At 41.1% G+C, this 16577-nt stretch overlaps 1 pseudogene; it reads right to left on the bottom strand.

Moving 5' to 3' along the window:
- Positions 1-3685: 3685 nt before the first annotated feature.
- LOC100397355 (tudor domain-containing protein 7 pseudogene) lies at positions 3686-5272 on the bottom strand (annotated as a pseudogene).
- Between the last annotated feature and the right edge of the window lie 11305 nt (positions 5273-16577).

Here is a 16577-nt window from a genome sequence, read left to right as displayed (position 1 = left end):
ATTTAACTCATTTTTGTGTTTACATTTAATAAACACAAGTTTACAGATTCAAGAATTCAAACATACGTTGTCTCACTCCAGCTACCAATATTGATAAAATGGGAAACATTGTCTATTGTAAATTGCATTTATCTTCACAGTGTGGGAACAATTTAGATTTTTAATGAATGCTTCTTTGTGTGTGAAAGATATGTGAATAATCAAACTAGTTTCAATTTTTTTTCATTTTTATTTTAAATTGACAGTAAAAATTGCATAATATTTGTGTGATACAATGATGTCTTAATGTATGTGTGCATTGTGGAATGAACAGACCAGGCTAATTAACATATTCCTCACCTCACAGGCTTATCATTTCTCTGTAGAGTTCACATTTATAAACTACTCTTAGCAATTTTGAAATATACAATACATTATTGCTAACTATAGTCACCTTGTTATGCAATAGATCACTAGAACTTATACTTCCTAACTAAAATGGCATAATTTCAAAATTCTTTAATCTTATTTTACATTTTACTTTGTATTTTTAGAATGTAACGTCTTTGAATGCAATGATATATTTCCTTCAAAGACTTTAATGAATGCAAAATGTCAAAAATACACTGATTAATGTGAATCAATAATAATAATAATGTCACATTTTTCTCAGGCTCATAGTCTCTCCTATTGAATAACATAAACTTGAGAAAATAATGAGCTAAAGCTAATTTTTTTTCAAAATGAGTAGGGAGAAAATTTGGATATTTAAGAATTAAAAATACAATGACAAATTAATGCTTCAGAATTAGTTGGAGAATACTAAAAATGAGCCGTTGAGTAAAAAACAAAAGTGTGTGTTAGAAGAGACCTCTTGTGTTTATAGTAGCTTACTGCAGTTTCTTTCAAAAAAAAAAAATCCACTTCTGTGAAGATAGAATGACTGTACTATTCCCTATTACTTTCACTAAGTACAACTACAAACCCTAGACTCTACATATTAAACAAGCATATGATGACTCTGAAAGGTGGGGAAGGCTGACTGGCTGCAGACCACAGGACCAGAGGTGATGTGTTCCCTGGGTTTTCCTTTTGACTCACATACCCCAGACTTGTAGCTAAAGAAGCTCATAATCCAGAAATACTAATGAGTGCATGCCAAACAAAACAAAGCAAAAATTCCCAAAAGCCTCTCTCTCCAGCTGAAGGAATGAGAGATGGGTAGCTAAGGAGACAGGTAATGATTAGACAGGCTGGACGTGGTGGTTCACGCTTGTAATTCCAGAACTTTGGGAGGTGAAGGTGGATGGATAGCTTGAGGCCAGGAGTTCAAGACCAGCCTGCTGGGCAACATAGCAAGACACCATCTCTATTTAAAAAATTTATATATATATATATATATATGACAATGAGGCAATGATTAGACAATAACTGCTCCGCTACAGCCAGATACCACAAAAAAAAAGTTAGCCTCATTCCCAATGAAAGCTGAAGAGGAGGCATAGGCTCGCACCGGCCCAGGCTGTAATGGCAGTAGCACCAACCTCCACCTCTCTTCTTTCACTGAACTAGTGTCAGAGAGAAAACTGAGTAGGGAGATGGAACTTTCATCCCTCTCATGCAGCCTCTTGGAGACCATATGGATTTCCACACCTACCCAGTGGTAATGAGATGGCTCTGCCCCTTCCTTCTGGGGTGGCCTCAAAGGAGACCCATTGGAGACAAAGCTTTCATCTCAGTCACTTCTCCAACATAATGTCAGACCAAGCCAGGAGCAGTAGTAAGGTTCTTCTACCCCTTCCAGCCAGGAATAGAGGTTGAATGTGAAGCAGCCACCTACCAGTAATGAGTAGCCCCTCCCCTCAGGTGTCAATGGGAGCCAGGTGTTAACCTGAAACATGGCCTGATGTGGCAGTAATGAGGCAACTTACTCCCCACCTCCACTTTCCTTTCCAAGAAATTTAAATAAGATCCCAAATCTCAATATAATACACAAATATCTAGGTTTTAATAGAAAATCACTTATACCAAGAATAAAGACAAACTCAAACTGAATGAAAAAAAGATAATAAATATATCCTAACACTGAAATGACAGTAATGTTAGAATTATCTGGTAAAAGTCTTAAAGAAATCATCATATGTTTCAGTGAGCATTACAAACATGCTTCAAACAAATACAAAATAGGCAGTATTATATGAGCAAAGAAATAAAAGATATGCAAAAAGATAAATGGAAAATTTAGAGCTAAAAATTATAATAGCTAAAATTAAAGAAAAAAAAACCTCATAGAATGAACTCAACACAGAATAGAAAGGACAGAGGAAAGAAATGATGAACTTGAAGATAGGACAATAGAAATTACCCAATCTGGGCCAAGCATGGTGGCTCACGCCTGTAATCCCAGCACTTTGGGAGGCTGAGGTGGGTGGATCACGAAGTCGAGAGATCGAGACCATTCTGGCCAACGTGGTGAAACCCTCTCTCTACTAAAAATACAAAAATTAGCTGGGCATGGTGACACGCACCTGTAGTCCCAGCTACTTGGGAGGCTGAGGCAGGAGAATTGCTTGAACCTGGGAGGCATAGGTTGCAATGAGCTGAGGTCTCGCCACTGCATTCCAGCCTGGCTCTCAGTGGCGGAGCGAGACTCTGTCTCAAAAAAAAACAAAAACAAAAAAATTACCCAATCTGAACAAGAGAGAGAAAAATATTTAAAAAACAAAAACAAAAAAACAAACCTCAGGGAATTATGGGACATTCTTGTTATCAGAGTTCTAAAAGGAGAAGATTAAGAGGACAGAGCTCAAAAAGTATTAGAATAAATAATGGCTGAAAACTACCCTAACCTACAGATTGAAGATACTGAGCAAACCACAAACAAGATAAACCCAAACAAATTTACATCAAGATACATCACAGTCAAACTTATGAAACTTTTGGAAATGAAAAGACAAAGAAAAAATCTTGAAAGCAGTGAGAGAGAAAAGATACACTAGTTGTATTGGAAAAAATTTGAATTACAACAGATTTATTTATTTATTTATTTATTTTTGAGACGGAGTTTCGCCCTTGTTACCCAGGCTGGAGTGCAATGGCGCGATCTCAGCTCACCGCAACCTCCGCCTCCTGGGTTCAGGCAATTCTCCTGCCTCAGCCTCCCGAGTAGCTGGGATTACAGGCGCACACCACCATGCCCAGCTAATTTTTTTTGTATTTTGAGTAGAGACGGGGTTTCACCATGTTGACCAGGATGGTCTCGATCACTTGACCTCATTATCCACCCGCCTCGGCCTCCCAGAGTGCTGGGATTACAGGCTTGAGCCACCGTGCCCGGCCAAATTACAACAGATTTATAAGGAGAAACTATGGAGGCCAGAGGAAGGGACACTATGTTGTGGAAGTGCTGAAAGAAAGTGTCAACATAAAATTCTATACCCAGCTAAAAATAATTTAAGAATTAAGGGAAAATAAAGGCATTATCAGATAGAGTAAAACTAAAAAATAGTTTTCACCAGTAAACTTATTCTAAAAGAATAACTAGAAACTTCTCAGAACAGAAAAAGATAATTTGAAGGAATTTTGCAACATCATAAAGGAAAAAAAATAATCATGGAAAGAGTAAATATATGGATAAATACAAAATGTTTTTCTTCTCCTCTTGAGGTTCCTAAATTAGTTTGACAGTTGAAGCAAAAAGTATATGTCAAATATGGTTCTTAACATATGTAGAAAAAACACTTAAGCTAACATGCACAGCCTGGACTGGCATGACCTTAGGATTCTTACTGTAATATTCCTTCATCTCATCTTCCATTAATTCCTGAACAGCAGAATAGTCTTTGCCCACATACCTGATAACCACTTCATTTGTGTTGCTCAGTTTAACCACCAATACAGATGGTGGTGCTTCAGTTGGAATCATTAAAGGAGGAACTGTTACGTCCTCCATAAAGGTATTAGCACTTTCAGTAATGTTTTCTTCTATCTGCAAATACTCTTGTTCAATGACACCTTGATATCATGATCACCATGTTCTTTCCTTGCATCCTTTTGGATTTTTTCAGTGGGCAATGGAAGTTTTAGCATAGAGAATGGCCTTCTGGAGATTTCTTGAAATGTAGTCTATGGTACATCCATCGGAAAGTGAGGCAAGATTTTTTTAAGGCATCCTCAGGGAATTTCACTTTGTATATTTCCTCAAATGCTTTCCGGAGTGCACTAGCCCAAAGGCCAGTTGTGTATTTCATCAGCAGCTCTGCCTCTTTTTCTTTAAAGTCTCCTGGTGTAACTGGTGGACACCCTTTCAACGGTGCTGTTTGTTTGGGAGCAGATAGTGAGGATGGAGGTACTTTCTCAGTGTCCAGTTCACATCTCAAAAGCTGCTTTCTCTTAGCTGGATAAAGAAGTAAATCTTGGCCACCACTGGAAGGTTTCTTCACAGTGCAAATATGAGGCCAGTGTTCAAATTGTTGTAAAATTCCCTGATTAAGGTCTTCTTTGTATCACTCTTGGTAAAAATGTGGAAGCTTAGATATCCAAATGCCATTGTTATGCTTGTTTAGTGTTTGCTTTTGTGGTTTTGAACCTCATCCATTTTATACATAAAAGAGGTGGGAGGCGCGACATTGGGTTTTTCAACAGTTTGATTGAAATTATCACACATTTCCTTAGCAGAGGTTCTTGAGAGATGCATCTGCAAAGGTGGTCGAAGGGACACCTTTGGGCTATACCTGTTGTTGTTGGACACAGTCACATGCCTTTGCACTGGGATGTCTTTGAATGTTTCATTTCCAAGAATTGTGTGTAATGTGTAAGGAGACGTTTCAGCATCAGACTTACTCCAGCAGTTTCCTTTGTCTCTTAATACTGCTGGATTAGGTTTTTTGCCAATAGAAAAATTAGAAGCAAATCCTGGTTGTCTGAGGGTTACTTTTGGTTCTCCATCTAGAAAAAATGGCATGGTTTTCTTCACTCTCGTCTGACAATTAACTTGACGCCCGGTTTTCCTTTTAGAACTTCTCTGATGAGCCACAAGCTGAGCAATTCTTGCCATTTCTATGCAGGCCATGGCATAGCACGTAATCTCTCCGGATCTACTAGTCTCTATCCTGACCACTGCTGGCATACTTCTCAGACAGGCTTCTAGCATAGGGAAACCTGGCTGTTTAGAGGCGATCTAGTCTCCAGTTAAAGAACTGCACTCTGCTTGGAGTGGGGGCAATGCTATTCCATTCTTATGAGACTGCAGAACAGCTCATAGCATCTTTGAAACCAGATCTCCTCCCAGCATCTTTCCTTGTTTAGAGGACCCATGGCCTGTCCCCACAAGGCTCTGCTCCTGCCGCCGTCTCCACCACTGCCCCTGCTGTGGGAGCCGCCCACTTTCAGTTTCCCCAAAAATGAGGAAGGGTAAGGGAACATAGGAAAAATAAGGTTTTTATACTTCACTCAAACTGGTAAAATGTGATATAATGTCTATGTAATAAATATTTAACAATCAATAAAAAGTATACAAAAGGATAAACTCAAAAACAATATAGATAAAATAGAATACTAAATTATACTTAAGCAACCTATAGGAAGGCAGAAAAAAAGAAAACAGAGAAATGAAAATCAGAGAGAACAAACAGATAACAAATAGTATACTTAAGTCCTAACATAGCAATAATTACACTAAATGTAAATAACCTAAATACAATAATTAAAAGATAGTTTGAAGGCTGGGCACAGTGGCTCAAACCTATAATCCCAGCACTCTGGGAGGCCGAGGTGGGCAGATCACCGAAAATCAGGAGTTTAAGACCAGCCTGGCCAAGGTGGTGAAACCCTGTCTCTGATAAAAATACAAAAATTAACCAGGTGTGGTGATGTAACCCCAGCTACTTGGGAGGCTGAGGCAGGAGAATCTCTTGAACCTGGGAAACAGAGGTTGCAGCGAGCCAAGATTGTGCCACTGCACACCAGCCTGGGTGACAGAGTGAGACTCCATCTCAAAAAAAAAAAAAGACAATTTGAGTGGATTAAAAGACCTGATCCGCCAATATGGTATCTACAAGAAACTTATTTCAAATAAAACAACATAGGCATATTGGGAAAAAAGGATGAAACAAGTTATATCATGCAAACATTACTGGAAAGAAAGCAGGAGTACCTATATCAACACCAGATAAAGTAGTATTCAGAGCAAAGACTATTACCAGAGAAAGAGAGGAATAGCATATAATGATAAAAGGGTCAATGCACCAATAAGATATAGGAATCCTATGTGGGTATCCACCACACAGCAGACCTTCAAAATACATGAAGTGAAAACTGATAGAACTGAGAGGAAAATAGACAAATCCACAATTATAGTTGGAGATTTCAACACCCCTGTTTTAACAGCTGATAGAAAAATTAGGTTAAAAATCAGCAAGAATATAAAAGAATGGAATATCCTGAACCAATAAGACATCATCAACTTTTTTTTTTAATAGATGAGGTTTCACCATGTTGGTCAGGCTGATCTAAAACTCCTGACCTCAGGCGATCCACCCACCTCGGCCTCCCAAAGTGCTGGGATTACGGGCATAAGCCACCACACCTGGCCCATAATCATTTATAGAACATTCTTTTCAAGTGCCCATGGAATGTATACCATGATAGACCATAGTTTTGGCAATAAAGCAAGCCTCACTCTACCATATTCACAGGAAAACTACCAGCTTTTATCAACAAATGCAGAAAAGGCATTTGACAAAACTCAACACCCATTCATGATTAAAAAAAAGAAAAACACAACTCTCAGAAAAATAGAAATAGACAGGAATTCCCTCACCCTAACAAAGAGCAGGAGACACATACGCTTTCATGGCTGGATCAAACCTTGGATGAGAAAATTATGACTTAAAAATGTGGATAGAGCTACCCATTCTTAACTAGCAATAGAGCTGGCACCTATGGAAGACTCTACATTAACTGTTTCTAATAATTTTTCCATTGAAATTAAGAATGCTAAATCCCAGCCAGGTACAATGGCTCACACCTGTAATCCCAGCACTTGGAAGGTTCAAGGCTGGTAGATCACCTAAGGTTAGGAATTTGAGACCAGCTTGGCCAAAATGGCGAAACCCCGTCTCCACTAAAAGGACAAGAATTAGCTGGGCATGGTGGCAGGTGCCTGTAATCCTATCTACTTGGGAAGCTGACACAGGATTGCTTGATTTCGGAGGTGGAAATTGCAGTGAGCCAAGATCGTGCCATTGCACTCCAGCCTGAGCAACACAGTGAGACTCCATCTAGGAAAAAAAGAAAGAAAGAAAGAAAGGACCGAGCTCAGTGGCTCATGCCTGTAATCCCAGCACTTTGGGAGGCTGAGGCAGGTGGTTCCTGAGGTCAAAACATTGAGACCCTCCTCGCCAACATGCTGAAACCCCATCTCTACTAAAATTACCAAACCTAGCTGGGCATGGTGGTGCATGCCTGTAGTCCCAGCTGCTCAGGAGGCTGAGGCAGGAGAATCACTTGCAGCTGGGAGGCAGAGGTTGCAGCAAGCCAAGATCGCACCACTGCACTTTAGCCTGGGCGACAGAGTGAGACTCTGTCTCAAAAAAAAAAATAAAAAGAATGCTGAATTTCCACACCATCTGTTACTTTCTATTGGAGGTAAGAACTATAAGGCTGCAATCTGGAACATAAATCTTGGAATAGAGGGGAACCCTAAATCCAAGTGGGGGACACAAAACAAGGGATGAGACTAAGGATGCTTCTAAGAGAAATAAGAGCATTAAAGTTCAATAATAGAGCTAGGTCAGATCGAGTAAATTTGGAATAAACCAAATTGATCTAAAGTTGTTGACAAATTAAATAAGGTTCTAAGCCTGGTAATGTCCAGTCACCTGGAGAGACAACCTGAGCCAACATGACCACGGAAACTGGCTTTGTGATCCAGCATCTCTACAGTGATCCAGGACAGGCTGGAATGTAAGGACAAAATCCCATTTGCCCAGAACCCAGCATGATAACAGCTTTGGGTGTGGGAATAGAAGAACACTGGCCAAGTATGTCTGTCAAATGGTAAATTCAATCAAAACATTCACACTGGTGTATACGTGTGATGTATCACATACAGCATCTAGGGACATCGACCTTTCTTTTCTGAGGTGTTTTGCTCCTGAGAGACTTTGAGAGTTACTATGGTTTTCTAGTTTAACTAAATAACAGTTTTTGTGAGGCCAGAATTGCACAGAATTATGGGTATTGCAGACTATAGAAATATAGCCTATTTCTACATCATAAATTTACTCAGGGTACTTTAGTAGGTGATACGTTAATATCCCAAATCTCTGTAAAATCCCAAGTCTATGTAGCCTCCATGAATGTGGACATGAACAGTAACAACTAATATATACCGAGGCTTTTCTCAAGTGTGCCAGGCACCATTCTAAGCATGTTACGTGTGGTGACAGGCTGATTTCTCACAGCCTGTACGGTAGATACTATTTTTCTCTCTGTTTTTTTGCATGAGAAAATCGAGGCACTGGGTGGAGTAAGCAATTTGCTGAGGGTGCAGTTAGCAAGTGGTGGAGGCAGAATGCGAACCCAGTCTGAAGGCTGGTTTCAGAGTCTGTGCTCCTAATGACTGTTTTGTGAATGATTAAGCAGTAAAGTTTGAACTGCTATGTCCAGAAAGATTGCATAAATGGTTTTCCTTGAAGTTGCCTTTGCACCCATGATTTCTGGGCAATAGGAGAAAAAAAAATTTTTTTTTTGAGTCAGTGTCTCACTCTGTCACCCAGGCTGGAGTGCAATGGCGCGATCTTGCCTCACTGCAACCTCCATCTCCCGGGTTCAAGCAATTCTCCTGCCTTAGCCTCTCAAGTAGCTGGGACTATAGGCGCATGCCACCATGCCTGGCCAGTTTATTTTTATTTTTAGTAGAGATGGGGTTTCACCCTGTTGACCAGGCTGGTCTTGAACTCCTGACCTCAGGTGATCCACTTGCTTTGCGCGTGAGCCACTGCGTCCGGCCAGTAGGGGAAACTTTTAAATTCAGATTCAGTTTGGAAGTTATTTTTCTTAAAAAAGCAGATGACTGCACAAACTCTTTTAAGGCTGTCTTATGTTTCCAAAAAAACTGTTTTTCTTTACTATTTATTTATTTTTTCTTATTTATCAAATCAATGGTATTGCATCAAAAGACTTGTTAAGAGATGGGGGGGTCTTGCTATGCTTCCCAGGCTGGTCTCGAACTCCTGGAATCAGGCAAACCTCTTGCTTCAGTCTCCCAAGTAGAGGGGGTTATAGGCCTGAGCTGTGCCCAGCTTTACCCTGTCTTATTTTACATGAATTACAAAGATCTGAACAAGAAGTAACAGCCTGAGGGTGCTGAAGCTTGTAAAACCAGAAGGAACAAGTTTAGACTGTGTGTACCTCATCCCTTTTCCTCATTTACCTGTCTCCGACTTTGGAACATTTTGTTTTCCTTTGCAGAGAATCTACTTTTCTAACCTTTTTGGGAATATAGTTTTAATTTGCCTGATTGAGTTTCCCGTTCTTCAAGTGTTGCTGCCAGTGGAATCGGATTGACGAGCAGTATAGGAGAAAAGGCTAACAACTCTTACAGGAAGGCCACATTGCTACACACAAAACAGAGGCTGAGGAGAGGGAAATGGTAAGACAGGAAGAGAAGAGGCTGAGGCTCAAGTGAGAACGTTAGGTTTAGCACATGACAGAATCTTGAGTAGCTGCAAGGAGAGAGAGAAATGGGGACTTAGGGGAGACGGGGAGACTTTTGAGAAGGATGAGAAGATTGGAATCCCTTTGAAAAATGACTTTGCTTCCTGGATGGGGCATCTCTGAATGCAACGCGGAGCAGAAACCTCTCAACAGGCTTTGATAGAGAAGGACTAGTCCCAGAGGTATACAGTAGAAGTTTTAAAGTATTTAAAAGAGGAAAAAAAATCTTTAAAAATAATTTAGATGATAAAGAATAAAGACCTTATATTTAAAATTCCAACTTGATTCAACTGTAGGCTGAAAAATTAAGATTTCCAAAATTAGAAAGAGACAGAAGAACTTAAAAACAGAGAAGAAAAGAGAATCAGAAAGAGTAAAATACTGTTAATTGTGTCATGAATTCCTAGGAGGAGCTGGAATCTCAAAATCTCAGTCTATTACTTATTGTTCGTCCTGTGTGATTAAGTTAATTACAATAATGTGCATAATTCTCATTTTTGTGCTGTAAGTTTAATTATTTTGGATAACCTTTCAGCTGTTCACATAATGTCCTGATTTAAACAACCTCTTTGGTTATTTCCACAGTTATGTGGGCAAAGTGGCTCCCTGCTAACAACTGAAATAAAATTATGTCACCCAAAATAGAAAAATAAGGTAAGCAGCCTCCATCTCAATTCAGCATACACCTGGCTGATTATATTGCATGTCACAATCATTAAACAAAGTGACCGGACGTGGTGGCTCACTCCTGTAAGCCCAGCACTTTGGGAGGCCAAGGTGGGCAGATCACCTGAGGTAGGAAGTTCGAGACCAGCAGCCTGACCAACATGGAGAAACCCCATCCCCACTAAAAATACAAAATTAGCCGGGCATGGTGGTGCATGCCTGTAATCGCAGCCACCCAGGAGACTGAGGCAGGAGAATCACTTGAACCTGGGAGGCGGAGGTTGCGGTGAGTCCAGATTGCACCACTGCACTCCAGCCTGGGCAACAAAAGCAAAATTCGGTCTCAACAACAACAAAAAAGTAACATGATAAACTAAGATTAAACTTTTATAATACAAATGATAAATATCTACCTAGAAAAATGTAAATTCAGTGATTTTGCAGATTCCTTTATCCATGTGATTATTTTTTCCTTAATTCTCTAAGTCATCTTTTCCAAATAAGAGAAAAATTAAAATCAGAATAAGAATATACATCTACTCTTGGATGAAGAGTGAACACTTTACCTAAAAATAGATTCTTGACGTCAAGAATCCAAGAACTGGTTTGTGAAAACAAGCTTTAAAAGCCATGAAATTGAAAGCTTTATTGGTCCATTTTTACTTGATTTAGTCAGGAGATTTTTGAAAATCAAGAAGCTTTGGATCAGTTACTCCTATCATCCTGTGCCTTACAGAGAGTGAGAGAGGGTAGGCGAAACATCGCGTTTTCATTGTTGTCATGTAATCTTTTGAACAACTGAATTACCTGCTTTCTTTTAAATTTCCGCAGGGTTAACAGCTCTGACCATGGGTTGAGATTGTTGTGATGTGGCTTTGTAAACCTCGAGTGTTTGGTCCTTTCAATATTTCAGCCCTGGGCATGAAGAGATCATGTTACGCCTGACTCCAGTGTCATCTGAGCATCCACAGAGAGCTGAGTAACACGGTGTTGCTCAAGGATAGATGTAAGAATCTAGCTTTCAGAAAGCAATGCTAATTTCACCGTCAGAAACGGTATCTGGATATACTATTAGATGTGCCATGGAAAAGGCTCCACTTGGTGAAGAGGAAAAAAAAAAATTCTGCTCCAGTCTTACCCTGGTGTAGCAAACATATTCATTTAGTTTGACCATCATCCATTTCTCCTTTTTCTTTGAATTGAACCTTTATTTTGGGGAGTGTGACCACCCCTCTTTATCATATGGCATAGGTCAAATGCTCATGCTAAGTTTTTAAAAAAACTTTTTATGGGGTCTCTCTCTGTCACTTAGGTGGGAGTGCAGTGGCGCGATCACCGCTCACTGAAGCTTCAAACTCCTGGGCCCAAGTGATCCTCCCACTGCAGAATCCCAAGAAGCTGGAACTGCAGACATGTGCCACCATGGCTGGCTAATTTTTGTACTTTTTGTAGTATTTTATCCAGCCTTGTCTTGAACACCTGGCCTCAATTGATTCCTGCCTCAGCCTCCTGAAATGCTGGGATTACAGGCATGAGCCACTGCGCCCGGCCTCATCCTAGGTCTTAAAAGCACATGACCCAGGCCTGGCTGGCCAGAGTATCAGAACTCGTTAGTTACAATAACCGCGTGAGTATTGTATGCATGGCCTCAGCTAGGTGGAGAAGAATCCTTCCTGGGATTTTTGCTGGAACTTTTGTGAAAGAGGCACTACCTCCTTCTGCCGAGGTTGCCACATTAGAAGACGAGCATTTCTGGTAGCTAATGTTTTGTAAATACTTATGAGCATTAGCCTTTGTCTGGAAAAAAAAAAAAAAAAAGCAAAACAGATGAAAGCAAGTCAAAAGGATGGAGCAAATAAGAAACTCCTGAAGCTGTAATTGAGTACTTGCTTCTGTCTGTGCCTAAGTTTTTTTTTTTTTTTTTTTGAGACGGAGTTTCGCTCTTGTTACCCAGGCTGGAGTGCAATGGCATGATCTCGGCTCACTGCAACCTCCACCTCCTGGATTCAAGCAATGCTCCTGCCTCAGCCTCCCGAGTAGCTGGGATTACAGGCGCGCACCACCATGCCCAGCTAATTTTTGTATTTTTAGTAGAGACGAGGTTTCACCATGTTGACCAGGATAGTCTCGATCTCTTGACCTCATGATCCACCCACCTCGGCCTCCCAAAGTGCTGGGATTATAGGCGTGAGCCACCGCGCCCAGCCAACTAAGTCTTATCTCTACCCCTGCACTTTTCAATTTTGTGAGCCTACACATTTTTTAAAAATTTAAGCCAGATGAAGCTTGGTTACTCTGGCAACCAAAAGTGTCCTGATTAATACAATCAGCTCTTTGTGAATTGGAACCATTGGTCAGGGCAAAGAATGAAATACTGTTAACAGGTCTCGTGGTCTTGGTGAGAGAGACTGAGGAAAATTAGATTAAAGGATACAGTCTTGGCCAGGTGTGTTGGCTCATGCCTGGAATCCCAGCACTTTGGGAAGCAGAGGTGGGCACATCACATGAGGCCAGGAGTTCGAGACCAGCCTGGTCAAAATGGCGAAACCCCATCTCTACTAAAACTATACAAAAAATTAGCCAGATGTGATGGTTAATACTGCGTGTCAGCTTGTTTGGATGTAGTGATCCTGGATGTGTCTGTGAGGGTGTTGCCAAAGGAGATGAACATTTGAGTCAGTGGGCTGAGGAAGGCAGACCCACTCTCAATCTGGGCGGGAACAGTCTAATCAGCTGCTAGCAGGGCTAGAATATAAGGCAGGCAGAAAAACGTGAAAAGACCAGTCTGGCCTGGTCTCCCAGCCTACTCTTCCTCCCATGCTGGATATTTCTTGCCCTCGAATATCAGATTCCAAGTTCTTTGGGTTTCGGACTTGGACTGGCTCTCCTTGCTGTTCAGCTTGGAGAGAGCCTGTTGTGGGACCTTGTGATCATGTGAACAAAGACTTAATAAACTCTCGTGTGTGGTGTGTGTGTGTGTGTGTGTGTGTATATATCCTATTAGTTCTGTCACTCTGGAGAACCCTGACTAATTCACCAGGCATGGTAGTGTGCGCCTGTAATTCCAGATACTCGAGAGGCTGAGACAGAAGTGCTTGAACCCAGGAGATGGAGATTGCACTGAGCTGAGTTTGCACTGCTGCTCTCCAGTCTGGGGGACAGAGTGAGACTTCATCTCAAAAAAAAAAGGAAAGTGTTTTAAATTAGCAATTTGAAATAGTGCAGACCACTGACAAAAACCTAGTTTTGTCAATTGACCTGTATTGTAAGGTATAAAACCAGAAATTATTTAAAACATAGTGCAGGCTGATCTACATTATTAAAAATGAATTAAAAGCCATATGTACTGGCCAAAATAATAGCTCCCTCCCTCAACGCGATCTACTTTGTAATACCCAGAAGCTGTTATTGTGACTTTGTATGGCAAAAAGGACTTTGCAGAGGTGACTGAGTTAAGGATCTTGAGATGCGGAGATTATACTGGATTATCTGTGTGGACCCTAGAGAAGATTTCAAGGGTGCTTATGAGAGGGAAGTAAGAAGATCAAAGGAAAAAGGTGACGTGAAGACAGAAAAAGTATCCAGTGAGGCTGAGGTGGGCGGATCACTTGAGGTCAGGAGTTCAAGAGCAGCCTGGCCAACAGGGTGAAACCCCGTGTTTACTAAAAATACAAAAATTAGTCAGATGTGATGGGACCCACTGTAATCCCAGCTACTCGGGAGGCTGAGGCACAAGAATGCTTGAATTCAGGAGACAGAGGTTTCAGTGAGCCGAGATTGTGCCACTGTACTCCAGCCTGGGTGACACAGCGAGACTCAGTCTCAAAAAAAAAAAAAAAAATGTATAGAGTGATGTGACTTGGATGCCAAGGCATCTCTAGAAGCTGGAAAAAACAAGAAACAAATTCTCCTCCAGACACTCTGGAAGAGACCGGCCCTGGCAATGTAAAACAGATTGTAGTTTTCTGACCCTCAAACCTGTAAAAGAATACATTTTTATTGTGTAAGTCACTAGATTTGTGGTAATTTATTACAGCAGAGATAGAAAACTAATAAACACATCCTATTAAATGAAGTGGGTATTTCTGAGATGGACCATCTAATCTTGGAAAAATATTTTGCCTCTTAAACTTCTAGCAACTGTAAGAGGGAAAAACATCTCCAAATATGACTGGGCTTTATTTCCTAAGCAAATTAAAAGAACATCGGTAATTTAGGGTAAAGATGGAAATTCCCAGTGATTCTTTAAAAGGATCGCCAGGTTCAGATTGGATCATGGTGCACTTGAGCACCTAATTACGGCAGACAGAGACTGTGAGGGGCTTTCAAAGGAAGGCGGGCCGATTCTCCAGCCAATGTGAAATGTTGATAGACAAGAATCTAAACCTCCCCTCAGGAGACAGTATGTCAGTCAGGAAACTATTTCCTGTCAGTTGAAATATCTTTTTATAGCTGGGTCAAACTTGGGAAAACCAACTGGTGAGCCATGGAAAAGGGTTTCTCTGTGTATTTACTTTGGCTTTTTGAAATGTTCTTGGACTTGAGCAGATGTCTAACTCTGGGGAAAACAGACCAGACCTAAGGACAATTAAAGATGTCCCAAATTGACTCTGCTGGGAGGAACGTTGCTTGTTGCTGCCCTCCAGAGAAGTCTGGAGAGGGAGCAATGAGAACTAGAAGGCTGATGAGGAAAGGTCAGCGTGTATGCCAACCAAGGTCAACCTCTATGCGTGTCCGCTGCACCTTGCATAGATTGTGAGTTTGCTGAAACCTTTCCTCACAGGTGGCAAAATATGCTTTCAGCTCAACTTTAATTTAGAAGCCATATCCTATCTTGATGTTGAATGCCATCTTGTTTAAAATAACATGTTCTGGGCCAGGTGTGGTGGCTCATATCTGTAATCCCAGCACTTTGGGAGACCGAAGTGGGTGGATCACGAGGTCAGGGGTTCGAGACTAGCCTGGCCAAAATGGTGAAACCCTGTCTTTACTAAAAATATAAAAAATAGCCAGGCATGGTGGTGGGCACCTATAATCCCCGCTACTTGGGAGGCTGAGGCAGAGAATTACTTGAACCTGGGACGCGGAGGTTGCAGTGAGCCAAGATTGTGCCACTGCACTGCAGTCTGGGTGACAGAGCAAGATGGTGTCTCAAAAAAACAAAACAAAACAAAACAAAAAAACCCATGTTCTGGATCTATGTAGTTGGAGACACAGAAGGGGCCCACCACAAGATTTCAGGCTTATGAGCATTCTTTATGCACATTTCTCTTTGCTTTAAGCTCTTCTGGAGGGACAATGATTGGCCGGTTGACAGAGATGGCCTTAGCACAAAATTCTTGGACAAATTTGGGGGCAAGATCTTCTCTTCAAAAGTCCAAGTTGGCTGGGCATGGTGGCTCATGCCTGTAATCCTAGCACTTTGGGAGGCCAAGGTGGGTGGATCGCCTGAGGTCAGGAGTTCAAAACCAGCCTGGCCCTCTTGGTGAAATCCCATCTTTTTACATATATATATATATATGTAAATATGATATATATATATATGATATATGATATATGAGCCTCACGCTATTATATATATGTATATATATATATATATGATAGTCCAAGCTGTGGGCCATGAGGGGCAGACCCTCACACTAAGAGGAGATGTTGAAATGAGCCAATGTTGTCCATAGGTTAAACACTGGAGGGGTCAGTGATTAATGGCTCATGCCTGTAATCCCAGCACTTTGGGAGGCTAAAGCAGGAGGATTGCTTGAGGCCAGAAGGAGTTTGAGACCAGCCTAGGCAACATAGTGAGACTTCTATCTCTACAAAAAAAAAAAAATTAAAAAAATAGCCAGGTGTAGTGTGTACCTATAGTCCCACCTACTTGAGAGGCTGAGGGGGGAGGATCATTTGAGCCCAGGAAGTTGAGACTACAGTGAGCTGTGATTGCACCACTGCACTTTAGCCTGGGTGACAGAGTGAGATCCTGTCTCAAGGAAAAAAAAAAAATTAGCCTGGTGTGTTGGTGTGTGTGCCTGTGTCCCAGCTACTTGGGAGGCTGAGGCTGAGAGGACTGCTTGACCCCAGTGCTAATTTGAGGCTACAGTGAACCGTATGAAGCCACTGCATTCTAGCCAAGACCATAGAGTGGCACCTCTCAGGGAAAAAAAAAATAAAAAGCCCACTGGAGAGAGGGAAGGTATAATGGTTTTAGGTATTTT

The sequence above is a fragment of the Callithrix jacchus genome, chromosome 3, assembly GCF_049354715.1.
Source record: "Callithrix jacchus isolate 240 chromosome 3, calJac240_pri, whole genome shotgun sequence".
Classification (NCBI taxonomy): Eukaryota; Metazoa; Chordata; class Mammalia; order Primates; family Cebidae; genus Callithrix; species Callithrix jacchus.
This window is presented reverse-complemented; position numbering and strand designations above follow the sequence as displayed.